Consider the following 22,626-nt stretch of genomic DNA (forward strand, 5'->3'; position numbering starts at 1 on the left):
ATAAATACATATTCACATTAGATTCAGATCATTTATCCACCTCACAGTTACCTCCGCCAAAATACTTTTCCCAACTCCCTTCCCTTCCCCTAGGTCGGTGTGGGCTCCCTCTGTATACCTCCACCCTGGACTATCAAGTGTCTACAAGGCTAGGCACATCCTTTCCTCCTGAGGACAGATATGGTAGCTCAGCTAGAAGAACATATCCCGTGTCCAGGCAACAGCTTTTGAGACAGCCTCCTGCTCCAGTTGTTCAAAACCCACATAAAGACTAAGCTATACATGTGATACACATGTGTGGGGAGACCTAGGTACAGCTAGTATATGTTATGTGATTGGTGGTTTAGTCTCTGAGAGCTCTAAGGGTCCACGTTAGCTGTTTTCCTGTGGAGTTCATACCCCTTGTGGGGTCTACGATCCTTCCTCCTATTCTTCCAAAAGAGTCCACTGTTTGGCTGTGGGTACCACAGTTATCCCTAATTCAATTTGTTATAGCTATAGCTGCATTAAGTAGAAGAGTATGTGAAAAGCTGCAGTGCCTTATGTCTGCCCCTGGTAAAGGGAACAGGCATTCTCTTCCCTGGAGCATCAAATTTCCACAGGATTAAGCACATTCTCTCCCACTGAGGCCATACAAGGCAGTGCACAGCTCAGCTACACATGTGACCAGGGCCATGAATAAGCTCCTGGGCTTTGGCTTAGTCTCTGGGAGCTCTGAGGGGTCCATATTAGTTGACACTCTTGTTCTACCCATGGGGTTCATTTCTTTCAATCCTTCCTCTAACTCTTACATATTGGTTCCCAACTTCAATCCAATCGTTGTGTGTAGGTATCTGCATTTGTCTCAGTTAGTTGCTGGTAGAGCCTCTCCAAAGACAGCTATGCCCAGCTCCTGTCTGCATGCACAATATGGCCTCAGTAATAGTGTAAGTATTTAGTGTGTGTGTATTGGATAGATACCAAATTGGGCCAATGGGTGACTTTTTTTTTTTTTTTGTCTCTGCTCCAATTTTGTCCTTGAATTTCCTTTAGATAAATTTTTTTGAAGATGTGTGGGTGGCACCTTGCCTCAACTGGGGGCCATGTCTCTCTACTGAAGATGGTCTGTTCCAGATCCAATCTTATGCCAAAGTATAATCCGTTTATTTTTTCATCTCTAGTATAACTGATGTTATTACTTTAACACTAACATTAATTTTAACCCACTTGTATAACATGGTTTAGATGTCCTGGAGTTAGTTCTACTACCCAAAGGTAAGCTAGAGGGGCTATCAGTAGCCAAAATGTTGTGTAACACAAACTGAATGGGTTATTCTGATGTGAGCTAGGAATACCAGAAGCTTGAAAGAAGTTGTGAGGTGTGTGGACAGTGGAGGCCTGGCTATGACACGTCAGGGAGGAATAAGAACTTGGTGTGGCACTGACCTGCAGACCATGTTTTATTACTAGGGCAATGTGTCTGTCTCCATGTTGCCTGTGTCATGAGAACCATATAATTCCTATGTAGTGGATGAAGTTGTTTAATGTGGCAAATTTCAAAGCAGAAAATCATTCAGGATGTGACATGGCTACTGTTTATTACTTCATTTTATGTTTATAGGGAAGCAGAGAAAAGGATAAAGCCAGAAGATATTAAAGTTTTGGTGTCTGGCTATTATAAATAAGGCTGCTATAAACATAATGGAGGATGTATCCTTTTAACATGTTGAAACATTTTCTGGGTATATGCCTAGAAGAGGAATTGCTAGATCTTCCAGTAGTAATAGATCCAATTTTCTGAGGAACCACTGCTCTTTCTTAGAATGGGGAACAAAATACCCATAGTAGGAGTTACAGAGACAAAGTTTGGAGTTGAGATAGAAGGAAGAACCATCCAGAGACTGTCCCACCTGGGGATCCATCCCATATACAACCACCAAACCCAGACATTATTGCATATGCCAGAAAGATTTTGCTGACAGGACCCTGACATAGATATCTTTTGTGAGGCTATGCCAATGCCTGGCAAATACAGAAGTGGATGCTCACAAGGCCCCTAATGAAGGAGCTATAGGAAGAACAACAATATGAACTAACCAGTACCCCCAGAGCTGTTTATCTAGTTTCATATGTAGCAGAGGGTGGCATACTCAGCCATCAATGTGAGGAGAGGCCCTTTGTATTGCAATGATCATATACCCCAGTACAAGGAAATGCCAGGGCCAGGAAGTGGGAGTGGGTGGGTTGGGGAGCAGGGCAGGGGGAGGGTATAGGGGGCTTTGAGGATAACATTTGAAATGTAAATGAAGAAAATACCTAGTAAAATATAGGGGAAAAAGGTTTTTTGTTTGTTTGTTTGTTTGTTTTTTGCAAGATCATAGGTATGATTATAATTATAAAGAAAAGTCACATTTGAAAGCAGATGTGGCCTCTCCAAGCTGTGGTCCCTGCTATGGTGGCTGCTCTCCAAGCTATTGGTTGTCTGCAGTGATAGTGAGATTTGCTTCATTTCCTAAAGATGGAGGACCCTTTGTCCCTGTTTGGAGACTGTAGCACTGGGGAGGTGATCTGCTCCCATAACGTTATGGCTACAGCTTCTATTGCCAACATTGGTAAAACTTCTCTTGGGTCAGTTGGCTTAGATAAAATATTGGTGGATGATATTGGTGATATAACCGTTACTAATTATGGTGCCACCATCCTGAATTTACTGGAGGTAGAACTCCTGCAGCCAAAGTTCTATGTGAGGTGACTGACCTGCCAGACAAACTTTGGAGATGAAACTACCTTAATGTTAATCATTGCAGCAGAACTTCTGAAAAAATGCAGATGAGCTAGTCAAACAGAAAATAAATCCAACATTAGTTATTAGTAGTTATTGCCTTGCCTGCAAGGAAGCAGTGTGTTATATCGATGAGAACCTAATTATTAACACAGACAAACTTGGAAGAGACTGTCTGATCAATGCTGCTAAGACATCCATGTCTTCCAAAATTATTGGCATAAATGATGATTTCGTTGCTAATATGATAGTAGACACTGTGCTTGATGCTAAATACACAGATGTGAGAGCCCAGCCTCACTATCCAGTCAATTCTGTTAATATTCGGAAAGCATGTGGGAGAAGTCAGATAGAAAGCATGCTGATCAATGCCTATGCACTCAATTGTGTGGTTGGATATCCGGGTATGCCCAAAATAATAGTTAATGAGAAAATTGCTTGTCTTGATTTCAGCTTGCAGAAAACAATAATGAAGCTTAGTGTACAGGTGGTTTTTACAGACTCTGAGAAACTGGACCAAATTAGACAGAATAAGATATCACCAAGGAGAGAATTCAGAAGATCCTGGAACTGGTGCCCATGTTATTTTAACCACTAGTGGAATTGATGACATGTTTTTGAAGTATTTTTGTTGAAGCTGGTGCCATGTCTGTTAGGAGAGTTTTAAAAAGAGACCTCACACATATGGCAAAAGCTTCTAGAGCAAGTATCCTTCTGCTGGCCAATTTGGAAGATGAAGAAACTTTTGAAACAACAATGTTGGGACAAGTGAAAGAGGTTGTACAGGAGAGAATTTGAGATGATGAGCTGATCTTAATCAAAAATACTAAGGCTCATACATTTGCCTCAGTGATTTCATTTGTGATGAAACAGAGCACTCTTTACATGGTGCTCTTTGTGTGGCGAAGGGAGTTTTGGAGTCAAAGTCTGTGGTCACAGGTAGAGGTTCTGTAGAAGCTGACCTGCCCATTTACCTTGAAAACTATGCAATGAGTATGGGATCTTAGGAACAACTTGCTCTTGCAGAGTTTGCAAAAGCTCTGCTTGTGAGACTGAAGGCAGTGCAGAAACAGCTCTACCTGGGGATCCATCACATATACAACTACCAAACCCAGACACTATTGTGGTTGTCAACAAGGGTTTGCTGACAAGAGCCTGATATAGCTGTCTCCTGATAGGCTCTGCCAGTGCCTGACAAATTGAGAAGTGGATGCTCACAGCCATCCATTGGATGGAGCACAGGGTCCCCAATGAAGGAGCTACAGAAAGTACCCAAGGAGCTGAAGGGGACTGAAGCCCCATAGGAGGAGCAACAATATGAACTAATCAGTACCCCCAGAGATCTCAGGGACTAAACCACCAACCAAAGAAAACACATGGTGGGACTCATGGCTCTAGCTGCATATGTAGCAGATGATGGCCCAGTTGGTCATCAATGGGAGGAGAGGCCCTTGGTCCCGTGAAGGTTCTATGCCCCAGGATAGGGGAATACCAGGGCCAGGAAACAGGAGTGGATGGGTTGGTGAGCAGGGGGAGTGTGGAGGGGATAGGCGATTTTCAGAGGGGAAACCAGGAAAGGGGATAAGACTTGAGATGTAAATAAAGAAATATCTTACAATAATAATAAAAAAGATCTCTGCTTGTAACTTGTAATACACTGGCAGTGAATGCTACCCAAGACTCCACCGACCTGGTTGCCAAGTTAAGAGATTTTCACAGTGAGACTCAAGTTAACCTGGAACATAGAAATCTAAAGTGGATTGATCTTGATTTTGTCCATGGGAAACAAGGAGACAGCACTATCTATTGACCCTGATTACACTGTATGCCAACTATGTGGCAGATATTTATTATAAACACTTTCCTGACAACATTTCTTTTTTATTATTATTAGATATTTCTTTATTTACATTTCAAGTGTTTTGTGATATTGACAGTTTCCTTTGCCTTTCAGTTTCTGTCAATGAGGATCTTATAGCCTTAGCCAATGATGATCTGTTCAGGATATTTTCCCCTATTCAAGGCTTTTCCTACTTTCTCTTCTATTAGATTCATCATATATGGTTTTATATGGAGGTCTTTGATACACTTGGACTTGAGCATTGTACAAGGAGATAAAAAAATAGATATATTTGCATTTATCTACATTCATACCACCTGTTAGACCAGCACAATTTGTTGAAAATGCTGTCTTTTTTCCACTGAATGGTTTTAGCTTCTTTGTCAAAGGTCAAGTGATCATAGCTGTGTGGGTTCATTTCTGGGTCTTCAGTTCTATTCACTTAATCAACCTATATGTCTTTGTACCAATACCATTTGTTTTTCTAATCACAATTGCTGTGTAGTCCAGCATGAAATCAGAGATGATGATTCTCCCAGAAGTTCTTTCATTATTCAGAATTGTTTTCTTTATCCTGGGTTTTTGTTTGTTTGTTTGTTTGTTTGTTTTTTATTCTAGATGAAGTTAAGAACTTCTCTTTCTATCTCTATGAATAATTGTATTGGAGTTTTGATAGGGATTGCATGGAATCTGTAGATTGCTTTTGGTAAGGTGACCATTTTTATTTCATTAATTTTACTGATCCATGAGCCTGGGAGATCTTCTATCTCCTGAGCTTGTCAAGTTCTTTCTTTAGAGACTTGAAGTTCTTGCCATACAGAACCTTCATTTGCTTTGTTAGAGTTACACCAAGATACTTTATATTATTTGTTACTATTCTTAAGGGTGTTGTTTTTCTTAACTTATTTTTTATCCCATTTATCCTTTGTGTAGAGAAAGGCTACTGATTTGTTTGAGTTAATTTTATATCCAGCCACTTTGCTGAAGTTGTTTATTAAGTGTAGGAGTTCTCTGGTAGAATTTTTTTGGGTCACTTATGTATACTATCATATCATCTGCAAATAGTGATATTCAAAATATAAAAAGAACTCAAGAAGCAAGACTTCAGAAAACCAAATAACCCAATTTAAAAATGGGGTACAGAACTAAACAAATAATTCTCAACTGAGAAATCTTGAATGGCTGAGAAACACCTAAGGAAATGTTCAAATTCCTTTGTAATCAGGGAAATGGAAATCAAAACAACCCTCACATAAGTCAGAATGGTTTAGATAAAAAAAAAACTCAGGTGACAGCAGATGCTGGCAAGGATGTAGAGAAAGAGGAACACTCCTCCATTGCTGTTGGGATTGCAAGCTGGTATATCCACTCTGGAAATCAATCTGGTCCTTACTCAGAAAATTGGTAATAGTTCTACCTGAAGACCCAGCTATATGACTTCTGGGCATATACTCAAATAATGCTCCAACACATAACAGGACATATTCTCTACCATGTTAATAGCAGCCTTATTTATAATAGCCAGAAGTCAAAAACAACCCAGTTGTCCCTTAACAGAAGAATGGATACAGAAAATGTAGTACTTTTACACAATGGAATACTATTCAGCTATTAAAAACAATGAATTCACAAACTTTGTAGGCAAATTCATGGAACTTGAAAATATCATTCTGAGTGAGGTAACCCAGATCCAAAAGGACATACATGGTATGTAGTCACTGATAAGTGGATTTAGTCCAAAATCTCAGAATACCATAATATAACTCAAAGGTCATATGAAGCTAACAAGAAGGAAAGCCAAAGTGTGGATGCTTCAAACCCACTTAGAAGAGGGAACAGAGGGAGGAAGGTATCTAGGTGGTAGAGCCGAGGAGGAGGCAAAAAAGGAGGGAGGACTAGGAATGAAAGAGACAGGAGAGAAGTAAAAAGGGCCAGGAGAAACTATTTAAATAAGTAGCAGTGGGGATGGGGAACTTAGGGAACCACTAAATAGTCCCAGATGCCAGGGATGTGAGAGGCCCCAAGCTCCCAATGGTGATAACATTAACTGAAATAGCCAACAGTTGGGAGGTAGAACCTGAAGAGACCACCTCCAATAGGTAGACATGGCCCCATTGGAGAATATCGGCCATCCACCCGTCTAATAATTTTCAAGACAGAATTGTTCTGGTCAAAAGGAAATGCAGAGACAAAAATGGAAAAGAGGTTAAAGAAAAAGCCATCCATAGACAGCCCTACATTGAGATCCATTACATTTGCAGACACTAAACCCTGACACTATCGCTAAAGGCAATATGTGCTTGCAGATGGGAGCCTGGCATGGCTGTCCTCTGAGAGGCTTTGCCAGCACCTGACTAAGACAGATGCAGATACTTAAAGCCAACCATTGGACTGAGTCTGGGGAACATAATTGGAAGAATTAGGGAAAGGGCTGAAGGAGCTGAATGGAATTGCAACCCCATAGGAAGACTAAGAGTATCAATTAACCATATCCTTCAGAGTTACCAGGGACTAAACCACTAATCACAGAGTACACATAGGCCCATCCATGGCTCTTGCTACATATGTAGATGAGGACTGCCTCATCTGGCATCAGTGGGAGGGCAGGCATTTGGTCCTGTGGAGGACTGATGCCCCAGAGAAGAGGGATGCTAGAGGGATGAGGAGAGAGTAGATAGGGGAGAACCCTCTTAGAGGCAAAATAGAGGGAGATGGGGTAAGGGTTTCATGGAGCAAAGACTGGGAAGAGGGATGACATTTTAAATGTAAACAAATAAAATTCCCAATAAATAAAAAAATAAAATTAATTAATCAATCAATCAATCAATCAATCAATAGATGCATCAGTGGCTGTTAAAAGCTTAAAGCCATTTCAGACAAACATGGTGCTTTATAAGACAACATGGAAGACTTTATGAGGTTAAAATCCACGTACTAAAGGCCCCAGTTTGTAAAGCTGCAAAATTATTTGAAAGGAGAGGACATACATTGAAACAAATAAGGCCACTCAGGAGTTCCCTTTTCTATAAAGCATATGCAGATAGTTGGAAATATGCTTTCCTGGGGTCATCACAGAAGCTGATACAACTGTGAATCAAGAGGTGTGATTTCTGCCTATGCTGTCAGCAGGACTTGAGAGTGTCATCCATGTTAGAACTCCTTGTAAGAGTAAATGATGGAAGACTGAAGGAGTCATGAACTCTTGTACCACAGATCCATAGAAGTGCTGAGATGTAGCAATATGTGGAAGAGCTGGAGTATGTATAATGAACTCTTTTGAGGACACTGCATGAAGCTTCTTCTTTGTATGAAGAAGGTTCAGACCTAACTTGCAAAAGAGACCCCAGAATTTGGAAATACTAGAACCATGGGACATCTGCAGGTATGGGGATTTGTTTGGGGTTATTCAGGAATATAAATGGCCTAAGAGAAATGTTACACATATTGTAGGTAACAGAACTGGGTGGTGGTGGAGGGGGTGGTGCTAGGGTTGCTGTCTGCTGAACTTCTGAAGAGACACCTCCATCTCAAGTGTCAGATTTCCAATGTGACCCTACAGGATTTGGTGTATGCCATTCAGGATTTACTCTTTCTTGCTTTCAACATATCCATTTCTCTTTTTGGAATGTGAATGTCTATCTTGTGCCATTTTATATCCTACTTTGGGACAGCGTGTTGATACTGAGAAAACCATGCATGAGTGGGAATGTAACAGACATAGGACCTCTTCATGCTTTTTAAAAATCTCGGCATTCATGAAGCTACTATCAAAATAATACTTCATCACTTTAACGGCATCCTGCACCATACATCACTATGAAGTATTTATTGACAGACTACTATTATTGTCTTTATAATGAATAATTTATTTCTATTTAAATTTATTCCTACAAACAGCATACTCTTAAAAATAATGTACATTTGTGTATATTAGATTCTAAAATCAATACCTTTATGCTAAATTATGCATTCACTAAAATGGAATGAGCAGAATAATTACTGTTGGGATATATATATATATATTTCATTAAATTAATTTTCTTTAACATTTGTTCCTGATACTGCATCACTCTGAATGTCTTCTCAGGGATATACACTTTTCAATATTGCCTTACTTCTTCAAACTTTCATATTATGGTAAAACATTCTAATGTTTCTCACATTATATGTAGACTCTGCAATATATATTTATATTTTCATTTGAGAAATAATGTTCTATAGACATAAGGTAATTTAATACCTAGAACAAGTTTTCTAAATGACATGTATATGTCTATACACCCCTCCCTCCCCACACACACATAGGTAAATCCGTTTAGCTAGGGATGGAACACAAAGCTTGGCCATGCTAGGCAAGAACTCTGCTTTGCACGCTAATTCCTATATGTATATTTTTGTTACCTTGATATTAAAATCTATTAGTCCTTGTAACCTGAATAATTTTACTGCTACAATTTTATTCTCATATATTCTGCTGATGAGATATTGACAAGTATTTATATAAATTGAAATTGCCATGTATTTAGTTACAGGTGTGTTCTTTAGACATTTTATCATATCCTGGTGCTGTAGAATCATGTGATTTTCAGCATATTCTTTTATTGCAGCATGGTGCACATCTTCAGTGTTCTAAATGTTCAGATGCGAAATGTTTTTTGGCATCAATATCTTTGAATGCTTTGTTAAATACTTCAAGATTGCAGCCAAAATTTAAGAGACTAATTAAAAAATGGCTGCCCTTTTAAAACTATTCAAAACAATTTACAAAATAAATGCTTCAAAACATAAATGTTTCTCAAACCTGATTTACGATAGGCATGCAATTCTAATGAATACTTTTAAAAGCTTCTTGATTGAGTACAATGAGGGATTATGAGGGCACCAACAGTGATGTTAAAGCCTATTTATTTCCTACATATCTCTAAATGTAAAATAATAACCCACACAGTTTTTAACATGCTCCAATGATGCTGATATTAATGCTGACAAGATTGTTGCAAAATGTTTTTATCACCAATAATAAATTCCTGTCTAAATTTACAGTATCATTTTAAAACTGTGAAATGTTTATTTAAACAAAATATACTTCTTAAAGTTTTACTTCAATTTTAATCAACGACATTCTTGTTGTTTTCGTAATGAAACCATTATTAGAATAGATCCTTAGAACATCTGGTGGTGCTGATAAAACTTGCTTTGCTTTGCTTATTTGTAGTAATTGAAGCTTTTCTTGTAGTAATGCAGCCATCATGCTTACTGCTATCACTTCATTTTCTATATTTTCACAGGGAAAGTATTCTGTCAAACAGTGCTAATCTTCATCATTGTCTATTTTTACTTATTTCCCATAACCATTTCTGTCCCTAAGGATTATCTGCATAACATCATGTCATATGACCTTCCATAAGTTTTAGGTACTAAAGTGCCAAGTCCTCCTGCAAGACACTTATATATGTCTGTATGCCTTTTTTATGGAAAATGGAATGGATATTTCATGAACTTTTCTTCTCCGGTCAGACTTTATCTTATACATAATTTTCCTGAATTATTTTTATTACTATATATATATTTATTTCAACTTTTTACTTTTCAAATCAATAAGGTATGATGGTATTTTCTTTGTGAGGTGGGATTTTTGCATCTGCTGTTTTTAATAGCTATAAAGTAGCCCCTTGATGTAAATATCCTACCATTTATTCCATCAGTTTCCCTTATCATTTGTCACATTCTTACTACTTTCTGAAACTATGAATAATACTGCAATAAACCTTGGAGAACAAAAATCTGTATACATTAAGAATTTGCTTCTGACAGATTGACTACTAATAAAAACCACCGAGACAAAAGGAAAGGGTCAACACACCATGCGTCCCATCATTAAATAAAACTGACTCCTACTCTCCAGGCAGCTATCAATTGCCAATATTTTCTCAATTAGTAATGGGATTTCATGTTCACCTTTTCATTTCTGCACTGGAATTTGTGTGGCTTATGTGTGACCATACTTCTGTGTAGTAACAATTCTTGCAAGTAGATGGTCAACACCAACTGGACTTAATAGGGACATTTGCATTATTTATCTCATTTTTGAGATTATAATTATATCACTACCTTTTCCAAAGCTTCCCTCCTGACCCTCCTATATGACTCTCCTTGCTCTCTTTAAAATTTGTTCACTCTGTTTGTATTAATTACGGTTACATACACATAAGCATATGGATATATACATGTATACTTTAACACATAATTACAAGCTGCTCAGTCTGGATAATGCTAGTTGTATATGTTTTCCATGCAGATCATTTGGTATTGTATAAATTATTTGTGTGCTCATTCTATGATGACCATTTCTCCTGCTCTCAGCATGGCTTAATACTCTCGTTTGTTGTGTTGGGTTGACGCCTCTGCACTTACTCCTGTCCACTTTGTCATATTTATTTTTGTCATTGTTTAGCCCATGTTTAAGCAATCATGTCAACAAGACTTTATGAGTATAATTTCTGGATTCTAAAGAAACATAATCACATAACAAACTCCCTTATCCTCTCATTTTTATAATCTTCCTGTGCCTTCTTCCATAATCTTTCCAGATCATAAACAGCAGTATTTTGTAGGTGCTTTTACTGAAATGGGGCTACAAAACTACATAACACTGCATTTTGGTTTGTGTAGTTATCTCTAATGGTCTGTCTGTTGCAGAAAAGTTTCAGTGATGAAGGGTGAGGAATATGCTTATCTGTGAAATATAAGATCAAGTATGTAGAAGTGTCTAGGAATTAATCCGATATATTAAAAGGGCAGTTGTAGGTTCTTCTCCAAGTTCCATGGCTTCACTAGCCCTGGGTAATAGGCTGATGTTCCAGTACCAGCTATGATTTTCCACTTGTTGATTGGATATTAAGTCCAGTTAGAAATCTGCTTCTTAACTCTGAGGTATGTGCTACCCCCAGGGCAGTAGTGTTTTATCACAAAACCTCCAAGTTAGATGGGTAAGAAGGGAAAAATGGAAAGGGTGTAAGAGTAGGTAGGTGAATATGATCAAAATGCATTGTGTAGACTTCTCAAAGAATTTATAAAAATATTATTTTTAAATAGTAAGGGCATTTTAAATTTTAATAGCTGTGACTAGGTTATTTTAATATGTCTGTAACCATTTTATGTTCACCAGCATTACCAAGATCCACAGACATTTAATGAACCTGAAGTATGGGTTGATTATTACATTAACTTTTACAATTCAGACTCTCAGCTATTTTCTATATCTTTTTCATGAGCTTGTTAGGAATTTGCAATGATTTTAGGAGTAAAACCTATCTGAAAGCTACCTCCTAGCTACCTCCTCCAATGGATTTTTTTTTCTTTTGGGGAAAATATAGTTCTAATGAATAAACAGCAGCCATCTGTTATTTTTGCTACATTTTATTAAACTCCATTGTTTGCCTGAAATTCAATTAAGTAACTGACGACTGAATTAGTTAACATTAAGACTTTCATTACTAGAAAAAAACAAATATATTATTTGCATTTAAGAAGTATATATTTGAAAATTATATTTTATTCTCTCTCACTTTCATACTCTTTCTTTCTCCATTTATGTGGTGTGTGTGAGTGTGTGTGTGAGTGTGTGTGTGAGTGTGTGTGTGTGTGTGTGTGTGTGTCCGTCCATGTATATGTTTGTATTTAGCAGTTCCCCCATGGAAATCAGAAGATAACTTTCTCAAGGCATTTTTTTCTTTTCAACCTTGTAAATCTCCAGTATCCAATTCAGAGTGTTATACTTGGTGGCAAGTGCCTTTACCCACTGATTTATCTCTTTAGCACATTAAGTATTAATTTTAAAATAGCTTTTAATTATATAAAGTAAAATTCGATCTTGAATAAATATTTGAGATATGGGGGCATGTTTGGTTTCATACTGATATGCAGTTGTACTGGTGCCACTCATTGAACTCACTATGAGTTATCGATTGATTGCCAGTCAGTCTGCATTTAGTGTTCATCAGGCATTTGTGTTCTGATCTACTGGATCCCTTGCTCACTGTTACGATATACCCATGTTAGTTATGAGCCCTGTTTTCTGTTGTATCTTCTCCTATTAGTTCAGATATCCCACTCAACTCTGCTTCCTTCAGGCATTATATGGCACCTTGTGATCCCTTTTTCTTCGAATGGTTATCAGTATATATTAAAATGTATTTTATATATAAAAATAATAAACTGCATGTAAAATATCACAAAATAGTAAGTTATCACCATTTCTATTTCACAGTTAAAGAAATAAAATATTACTGATTATTGGTTTTGAAGTTTTCTGTTTGTTCTTCATCGGAATACATTTCTGTCCCGTTGCTAGCATAATTAGCCACATCTAACATTTTTGTAAATTAACTCCTTGTTTTTTCTCATTGCTTTAATTGAGTTGTTTAAATTTGTGGTGCAACTAACATGTATTTTACCCCAAAATGTCAAACATTTTCTACACAGTAGCAGCAATTTATATACCCACTTCTAGTGAGTGAGAATTATTTTGTTCTTCATTCTTACTACTATCTGTCATTGCTAGAATTTTTCAATTTTCTTAGTCTTCTGGGTGTGAATAGACAATTCTACTTGTCTCTGATTCCGACATAGTGAATTTTTTTTTCAATTGTTGCAAACCAGCTATATTTCCTTTGTAGTAGAAGATGATATCAAATCTTTTGCCAATTTTATTCTCTTTTTAACTTTTTTGTTGGTGTTGATTTGGTTTTTGTGTCTTTGTTTTATCTCTTAAAAGTCTCTGAACATTCTGTATAGTAAACCATTGACATTAATGAGTATTCCAAAGCATTCTTTTAATAAGTAAATAGCAAATAACACCCTAAATTATAATTTAATCTACACGATTATTTACATTTTGTTCTTTTGTATTTTGCTTAATAAGGATCTTGTTACACTTAGTCCAATTGTTTTTAAAGTTTCATTAATTATGCAGGTAGAGCAAACATTTTTTAAAGCTTTATAGATTGTTTTAGTTGAGGTGTTTCCTGATTTGACCACACAAGTAAGCTTTCCTGAGCCTCAATTCACAGTGACAAAATATATGACAGAAGAAAATCCAGGGACCGAAGGTTGGTTAACGGTTGCCAGTGGTACATTCCATTCTGTCTGAGAAGTTATGGTGGGAGGGGAACTCACTATGTGGGGGGAGGCAAGGGGAGAGGTGCTGCATGTCATGTCATGTAATTAAGAAAGTAAAACGCAAGAGACAGCTATATCAGTCCTTTCAGCAAAATCTTGCTGGCATATGCAATAGTGTCTGAGTTTGGTGGCTGATTATGGGATGGATCCCCAGGTGGGGCAGTCTCTGGATGGTCCATCTTTTTGTCTCAGCTCCAAACTTTGTCTCTGTAATTCTTTCCATGGGTATTTTGTTCCCTATTCTAAGGAGGAATGAAGTATCCACACGTTGGTCTTGCTTCTTCTTGATTTTCTTGTGTTTTTCAAATTGTATCTTTGGTATTCTAAGTTTCTGGGCTAATATCTACTTATCAGTGAGTGCATAACAAGTGACTTTTTTGTAATTGCATTACTTCACTCAGGATGAAATCCTCCAGATATATCCATTCGCTTAGAAATTTCATAAATTCATTGTTTTTGATAGCTGAGTAGTACTCCATTGTGTAAATGTATTACATTTTCTGTATCCATTCCTCTGTTGAGGAATATCTGGGTTCTTTTCAGCTTCTGGCTATTATAAATAAGGCTGGTATGAACATAGTGGAATATGTGTCCTTATTACCATTTGGATCATCTGGATATATGCCCAGGAGAGTTATTACTGAGGATGCTCATTGTCATTTATTGGATGGAACAACAATATGAACTAACCAGTACCCCCAGAGCTCGTGTTTCTAGCTGCATATGTATCAGAAGATGGTCTAGTCGGCCATCATTGGGAAGAAAGGCCCCTTGATCTTGCAAACTTTAAATGCCCCAGCACAGGGGAATAACAGGGTCAAGAAGTGGGAGTAGATGGGTAGGGGAACAGGACAGGGGGGAGGGTATAGGCGACTTTCGGGATAGCATTTGAAATTTAAATGAAGAAAATAGCTAATAAAAATTGGGAAAGAAAAAGAAAGTAAAACCCTGGGGCACGGAGCAGGCAGAGCAATATTATAGGACTTTCTTTTTTTTTTTTCCTTTTCTATTTCTTTAATGGTAGAAGTCAATTTTAATTAGTATTTAATTACAGGACCCAAAAATTTCAAATCATGCTCTGTGATCAATTGTTTTACAAAACCAAGATCTTCGGAGGAGTTTGACTCAGAAGAAAATTATAGCAGTAACTGAGAAACAGTCCTCTTTGCTATCAGCCGAGCCTTGCCCTGCAGTCTTTAAGATACCCGGTAAGAGCAGTGAGTTCTGAAGAAGAGGAAGAGGTTCAAGTCTCTGCATTTTAATATATATATATTACATACATACATACATACATTACAATATGTACTATATATATATATATTTTTTTTTTTCAAATGTCTACTCCTGGTGCACATATCTGTGAGCCATGTTCTGCTTCCAAAGAGATCTACTGTCTCCCTGACAAAATCATTAAGAAGCAAGTGTCCAATTAAAACAGTTTGTGGGAAACACTTCTAACTAAATCCACTGTAGTATCTGATCTCTGAAAACTGGAGAAACAATAAAACTAGATTTTGTTAAGGAATTTTGGTTTTTTCATTATTCTGTAAGTTACCTTCATTATTAGTGATTGCCAAGTTTTGTAATGTTTAACAAATTTTGACAATTAAGTTTAGTAAATCTTTCTGAGGGAAGTAGTTAACACTTAATGTGATTCGTGTTCTGAGGTATTCAGGGCTCCGCCTGTCAATATAGGAAGGCAGTATTCATACACAGAAGAAAAGAAGTCATACATAAAAAAAACAAATGAACAGCTTGCTTGGTTGTATTGGGACAGTTGCATTTCTTGATGTCTGAGAAACATAGCTATATATTTGTTTTGAATTCAGATTCTAGCCAGTGATTGGCTAAAGCTCAGTGGCTAATAAGGTAAAATTTGGTAGTTAGTATAATATTTCCCTAATTGTGTAGATATAAGAATATATCAGTTTGTTGCTTATAGAGGAGGTTTAAGACAAACAATTTAACTACAATTGAATAAAATAATTGGATCCCCTGAGAAAAAAATATATTAAGTCACTATTAAGTCACTTATTATGATTTAAAAACTTACAAATTTTCTAGTATTAATTACTTCAGGCATAAAGTCATTTTAGTTTGACTTTAAAATCATTTATTGACTGTAGTTTACAAGTACTTTTATTTAGATGTTTTTTATGCTGCTGGTGGTCTGTTTTTTTGGGTAATATACCTTTCTTTGCATATTCTTTTCACAATAAGAGTATGTTGTCTATAACAATATTTAATGACAATGGCTGACCAGTCCATTAGTTTGATCTTGAAAGATGTTTCTTTTTAGGAAATAATCATGTGTGTGTGTGTGTGTGTGTGTGTGTGTGTGCATGTGTGTTTGTGTATATATGTGATTATGCGCATATGTACATATATTTTAATATATTTATATTTTAATAAATACTTTTTATCAGAAAATGGATTAAAATAATATAATATAGAAATCAGTAAATTATTAAAAAACTCCCTGAAAACTGTGTGTGGGTATTCTGATAATCAAGCTTGATCGTTTTCCTAGCCATGCCTTCTCTATCCTATATCACTTACTGGAATTTTTTACTATGATGTACTTTCTTTTTTGATATTTTTTTTTGTACATAAACTTGGTTTACCTAAATGCTTATAAATTTGCATTTTCACATAGTTAGACAATTTCACTAAGTTATTATAACTTTATATTTATAATATTTTTAGTATGTTGAGTATTGTTTACAATAGTTTGATTTTCACTACCTGACAGTAGATTTTTAAGTCATCTGAAATTTTATCAATTACACAAAGGCTCTGGGTACTTTTATATTGTACCTTCTCACTTGATACTATTCAAACATACATACATATATATGCATGTATGAAAGTAATTAATATACATTAAGTATGATTAAATGATTAAATGCTTAACTTTATGCCTATTTTGTTATAAATTTTATTTATTCCAATAAAGTATATATGAATATTTATACCAATCTGTATTTAATTTTCTTTACTTTTTACTTCTTTTATGAGATCAGTGAAATTTTTTCTTTTCTAAATCAGGACATAATCTTCCGTTCTTTTAGTATTTATCTAAAAACGATACCATGTATATTTAAGTTAAGGAAGTTTAAAGTTAATATAGTAACTTTTGGGGGAAAACAGCAGTTTCTAAGCACCCAGCAAATGTTAGCTCCGTAATTCTGATGTATGCTTTGTGAGGACAGAATCACAAAGAAGTCATCTGTTTTGGAAACTCATAGGAACTTTAATGGAAGTTTTTCATCCTAGTTTATTGAATGACACCATTACCCTTTAGGTTCTTGGTTCAATGCTGATGACCACATTGTCCTAAGAGTTCTAAGTCCAGGCTCTCTCTTTTCTGCTGGTTCAAAAGCAATCTTAACACTCTGGGATGAGACTCCTGGGGATTAACAATAGCTTTCATGGGAAAAATGAAGTTGTCTATAATGCTTGTAACCCTTAAGATCCATTATTTCAAGTTAGAAAACCTTTGGAAAGAGCCACAGCACTACCAAATTTTAATAAAATGCGCAACACATATATAAATAATGCTGGGGTAAAGTGGCAAACTAGTAATATTATTTTTTCAACTTTTGTTGTTATTGCTATTGTTCTGCAATTGATCACATGCAGAGTCACCAGGTTTTGTAGATTAATTTGCATCTCAATGCACTAGAACCCAGAACTCTGAAGATTTTCTTTTAGAGAAATACACAGGCCTTTGTAATTAAGCAGGAGGAAGCAATAAAAGATTTTCAATCATGAAATAGATAATTAAACATCTGAGTTCTTAGTCTTCTTGTTAGTTTATTCTTGTGATCTTAAACAATCTAAGAGCTGATAGGCTGTCAGCTCACAGCATTCACCAGGTTGCCTCTATGCCTTTGGTCCTGATGTGAACATTTTCACATGGGGAATATAATTTTGATTGTTCTTGCTTTGGTCTCCTTGATTTAGAAAAACTTCTGGGCTCTTTCTCTCAAACCATATGTTCTATGAAGAGCCGATTTTAGCCACATCTTGGATCTAACTCAAGTTCTACCATTTCAAGACTTGTGTCCACTGGATATTTCTTCTTAAAATGCATTTGGTTTTGCTCTGTCAAACACTTAAAACCTGGTCCTGTGAACCTAGCCTAGGCATCTACATGGCTAGAAAAAACAAAATTATTTTAGCATCTTAGTTGTACTGTGTTGAAGAGGAAGACTTTTGTGATATTCTGTTTTGCTCCTGCAAACAAGTCACTCATTCCATGAGATAGGTAAGGATTTCCCAGCTTCCTATAGTTGGTGGACAAGTGATATACAAAACTGAGATCATAATCTCTAGCTTCAAACATATTTGTTGCACATTCTCCTCCCCCAGCTGGCACAAAGATTTCTAGCAATTCAAGGAGGCAATGTATAATGCATCTGTTATGGGCCAGTAGAATTATGTTACCTAATAATGTTCCTTCTCAGGTGCTATATCAAAAGTATCTTTATATTTCTTCACACTGGAAACATTAAGTCTCTGAGCAGCCAACACAGCAGGTCGGGGCCAGTTCCCAGTACTGTCAAGGTGTAAGAAATACATAGCTAACCATTGTCATTATTGGTCGATCACTGTTCTGATCATGGACTCAGGTTTATACTCTCTGTCTACCTTTCCATGATAGTGAGTGAGGGGCAGGGGAAGCCATGCATGGTCTTATACTTCCCTTATTATTTGAAATTGAGAAAGAATTCACTGCCTGCCTCTGTTTTGTTTTCTCTATTTTACAGTTTTAATTAGGGTTAAGTTCAATGAGAATATGCACTTTGAAAGGTTTAGATAATGGTAGCAAATCCCATGTCTTGAGAAACACGTTGCTGCATGTTGCATATATCTCAGAAATGTTCCCTAGGTTTTAAATATGTAGATTAGAGTCTTGTCTTTTGCTATTTGTTCGCCATACTTGTAAAAAAATGGAGATAAGAAGCAAGAATGTGTGATAGAAGTATAGTGATGCTTAAAAGCATGATCACACCTGAGTGATTAGAATAGGATTGGCAAGTAGGCAACAATTAATTATATTATGTGTTGTGAGTTCTGCTATAAACTAGCACACAAGCAGCTTCTAATAGTGGTGTGTGTACAGTTTTGTAAAATACTACCTATCATTTTGAGCACTTTAATTACTTAAAAACTTTTCATATTTTGTTTGAAAATTCAGCTGCTAATAAAACTTTCCTTCACTCTCCTTTCACCACTGTAACATATGGATTAATTTATTACATCTAAAAATGTATCAGAATCTGCTACACAGCTACTGTGCACAAGAGGCTCTGATGATTGATATACTGGGAAAGTAATGGATTGGGGAAAGAAAAGAATACCTTCTACTATTAAGATCTAGTGGTCTTTCCACAAAAGAGGCTTCCTTAACATGAAATAGTGCACAGAGATTCAGTTTTGCTCTTGCAGGAGTAAGCCCTTCGGGATTCCTAGTGAAATTTTCCTTTCTTTTTATTGGCATTGTGCATTGAAGCTGTAAAGTCTTTAAATGAGTTGAGGTCATTAGGAAAGCTTCACTGCCCAGTGGTGAAAAAAATATAACAATTTAAATGAGAAGTCTGAGAGTGGGGTGCTTAAGGAAAGGTGCTGGGGAGAAGTGAACAAGGATGGCTATTAATACTTAATAACAATTAGTAATAATGGCTCAGATTTGGAGACTAATTAAAAGTTTCTAAAAAGAGATGTTGAATGAGATAGAAAGAAGAATTCATCTGTAATATTCTGCCTGCCTGGAATCAAGAAGCAGTAAGTTTGGCCAAGAGATTATAGGAGAATTTTGATATCTCAGCTAAAGAGCTGACCTTAAGTGACTAAGTTGAACTTTATACGCATATTTGGACTTTCTGATCCTTAATTTGTTTGCTTTTCATTTACAAAGTGATATCTAGGTTTTTTGTTTTTGTTTTTGTTTTTGTTTTTTTTTTTTTTTTGCTTGCCGGGTTTAATAGTTCATACTATACAACTTAAACAATATTTTCTTTTTTTATTTTCTGAGAAATCATGTTTAATCATTTTAATTATTGCTTCTGCTCCTTTACAACTTGACAACTTTAAGTTTCTAATTTAAAAATGTGATTTACCAACTTGTATTTAAAATATGTAAATAAAATAATGAAACTCAGAATATAACTGATACTCCTTGGTTGTCCCCTCAATTTTCCTTATGGCCAATTTGTAATAATCTTTGATTTTTTTTCACATTAGACATCCCTCGGCTCAGTGTGCTCTTTCATGCTGTTATTTTTATCTGATGAAAGTGCTGGTAGATATTCCTTCTTCTTTAGTTTTATGTGTTTTACAACTTGTATTTTGGATATTCTGAGCTTCTGGGCTAAAATCCACTTATCAGTGAGTGCATATCATGTTTGTTCTTTTGTGATTGGGTTACCTCACTTAGGATTATATCCATCCATTTGCCTAAGAATTTCATGAATTCATTGTTTTTAATAGCTCAGTAGTACTCCGTTGTGTAAATGTACCACATTTTCTGTATCCATTACTCTGCTGAGGGACATCTAGGTTCTTTCCAGCTTCTTACTGTCATAAATAAGGCTGCTATGAACATGGTGGAGCATGTGTCCTTATTACAAGTTGGAGCATCTTCTGGGTATATGTCCAGGAGTGGTATTGCTAGATCTTCCAGTAGAACTACGTCTACTTTTCTGAGGAACCACCAAACTGATTTCTAGAGTGGTTGTACCAGCTTGCAAGCCCACCAGCAGTGGAGGAGTCTTCCTCTTCTCTACATCCGCGCCAGCATTTGCTGTCACCTGAGTTTTCAATCTTAGCCATTCTGATTGGCATGATGTGGAATCTCAGGATTGTTTTGATTTGCATTTCCCTGGTAATTATGGATGTTGAACATTTTGTCAGGTACTTCTGAGCCATTCGGTATTCCTCAGTTGAGAATTCTTTTTTTTTTTTTTTTTTTTTTTTTTTGGTTTTTCGAGACAGGGTTTCTCTGTGTAGCCCTGGCTGTCCTGGAACTCACTTTGTAGACCAGGCTGGCCTCGAACTCAGAAATCCGCCTGCCTCTGCCTCCCAAGTGCTGGGATTAAAGGCGTGCGCCACCAGCGCCCGGCGAGAATTCTTTGTTTAGCTCTGTAACCCAATATTAATAGGTTTATTTGGTTTTCTGAAGTCCAAATTATTGAGTTGTTTATATATATTGTATATTAGCAATCAGATTTAGGATTGGTAAAGATCTTTTCCCCATCTACTTCTATCCTTCTTAGAAGGGGGAACAAAATGGCCATGGAAGGAATTGCAGAGACAACGTTCAGAGCAAAGACTGAAGGAATGACTATACAGAGACTGCCCTACCTGGAGATCCATCCTATAAACAACCACCAAATCCAGACACTATTGCATATGCCAACAAAAGATTGCTGACAAGAGCCTGATATACCTGTCTCTTGAGAGGCTCAGCCAGTACCTGATTAATACAGAAGTGGATGCTCACAGTCGTCCATTAGACGGAGCACAGGGTCCCCATTGAAGGAGCTAGAGAAAGTACCCAAGGAGCGGAAGGGGTTTGTAGCACCATATGAGTAACAACAATATGAACTAATGATTAATCCCTGGGACTAAACTACCAATCAAAGAAAACACATGGAGGGACTCATAGCCTAGTTGCATATGTAGCAGAGGATGGCCTGGTTGGTCATCAATGGGAGGAGAGTCAGGAAGCAGGTGGCTAGGTTGGGGAACAGAGGGAGGGGGGAGAGGATAGGATTTTCAGAGGAGATACTAGGAAAGGGGAATGTAAATTAAGAAAATATCTAATAAAAAAAGCAAAGAAATTGCTGGTAGATAATAAGTCATGATACCTACTAATAACTACTATTCCATTAAGTGATGGATATGGGAGAGAAACATATGCAAGGAAAAGAAATAAGTGATAACCCAGCAATTTATACCAGCTGTTGCAATAAAGCCTTCTGTCAGGAGACAATTTGCAATTGAATTTTTCTGGATATCTCGACTGGTTGTGAAATAGCATTGACCGAAAAAAAAAAAAAAAAAAAAAAAAAAAAAAAAAAAAACAAGCGAGCACAGAATGTTGTTAGGTACTTTCTTCCTAATTGCAACAAGGTACCTGACATCAACAAAACTGAGGGAGGATTTATTTATTTTCCTGCATGGTTTCATACCGTTTAATACACCATAATGGGGAAGGCATGGCAAAGAGTCAACATTATCTCAAAAGGAAAGAAAATAGCAAGTATATCTTGCTCTTTTTTTTTTTTAATCCCTTTTGTTTTGTCTGTGGAAGTAGCTCATGGGATTATGCTGCTACATTGTTTGTGGTTTCCCCTGCAGGTAAACCTTCTGGAAACCCAAAACAGCTTCATCCTGATGTATGTCTCACCAATCTCAAACAATAGATCCAGTGATGCCATCTCAAGAAGCTAATGGATGAATGTTGCCTTGGATGTTTTACCCAGGTAACCTGCATAGCATCAAAGGAAACACGTTATGAAGGAGTTTTCAAATGGAACAGAATATATAATCCATCCAAATTCAAAATGACAATTAAGAAGTAGAGTACACACAAACTCCAGAACTGTCTCTTTTCAACATGCTGCTCTATATCCTGTAATGCTTCTCCATCCCAAGAACCACAGATTTATTAGCAACCCCAGCCCTGAGAGTAAATGCAGAGTGAGCTCATTTACATTACCTGCTTTTCCAATTCTGTTTTTGAAATAGATTCCATTCTTTGCCAGGCCACACTCATTATATTTTCATCTCCCAACTCATTAGAATCATTTTCAAATGTTCGTTCCTGGGAGTCTTA

The 22,626-nt window shown here is 36.6% G+C and overlaps 1 pseudogene; it reads left to right on the top strand.

The window, feature by feature from the left end:
• The first annotated feature begins 2,497 nt into the window (after positions 1–2,497).
• On the top strand, positions 2,498–4,571 carry LOC110293334 (T-complex protein 1 subunit alpha pseudogene; annotated as a pseudogene).
• The last annotated feature ends 18,055 nt before the right edge of the window (positions 4,572–22,626 follow it).

The sequence above is a fragment of the Mus caroli genome, unplaced genomic scaffold (assembly GCF_978045245.1).
Source record: "Mus caroli unplaced genomic scaffold, Mus_caroli_1 scaffold_6, whole genome shotgun sequence".
Lineage (NCBI taxonomy): Eukaryota > Metazoa > Chordata > Mammalia > Rodentia > Muridae > Mus > Mus caroli.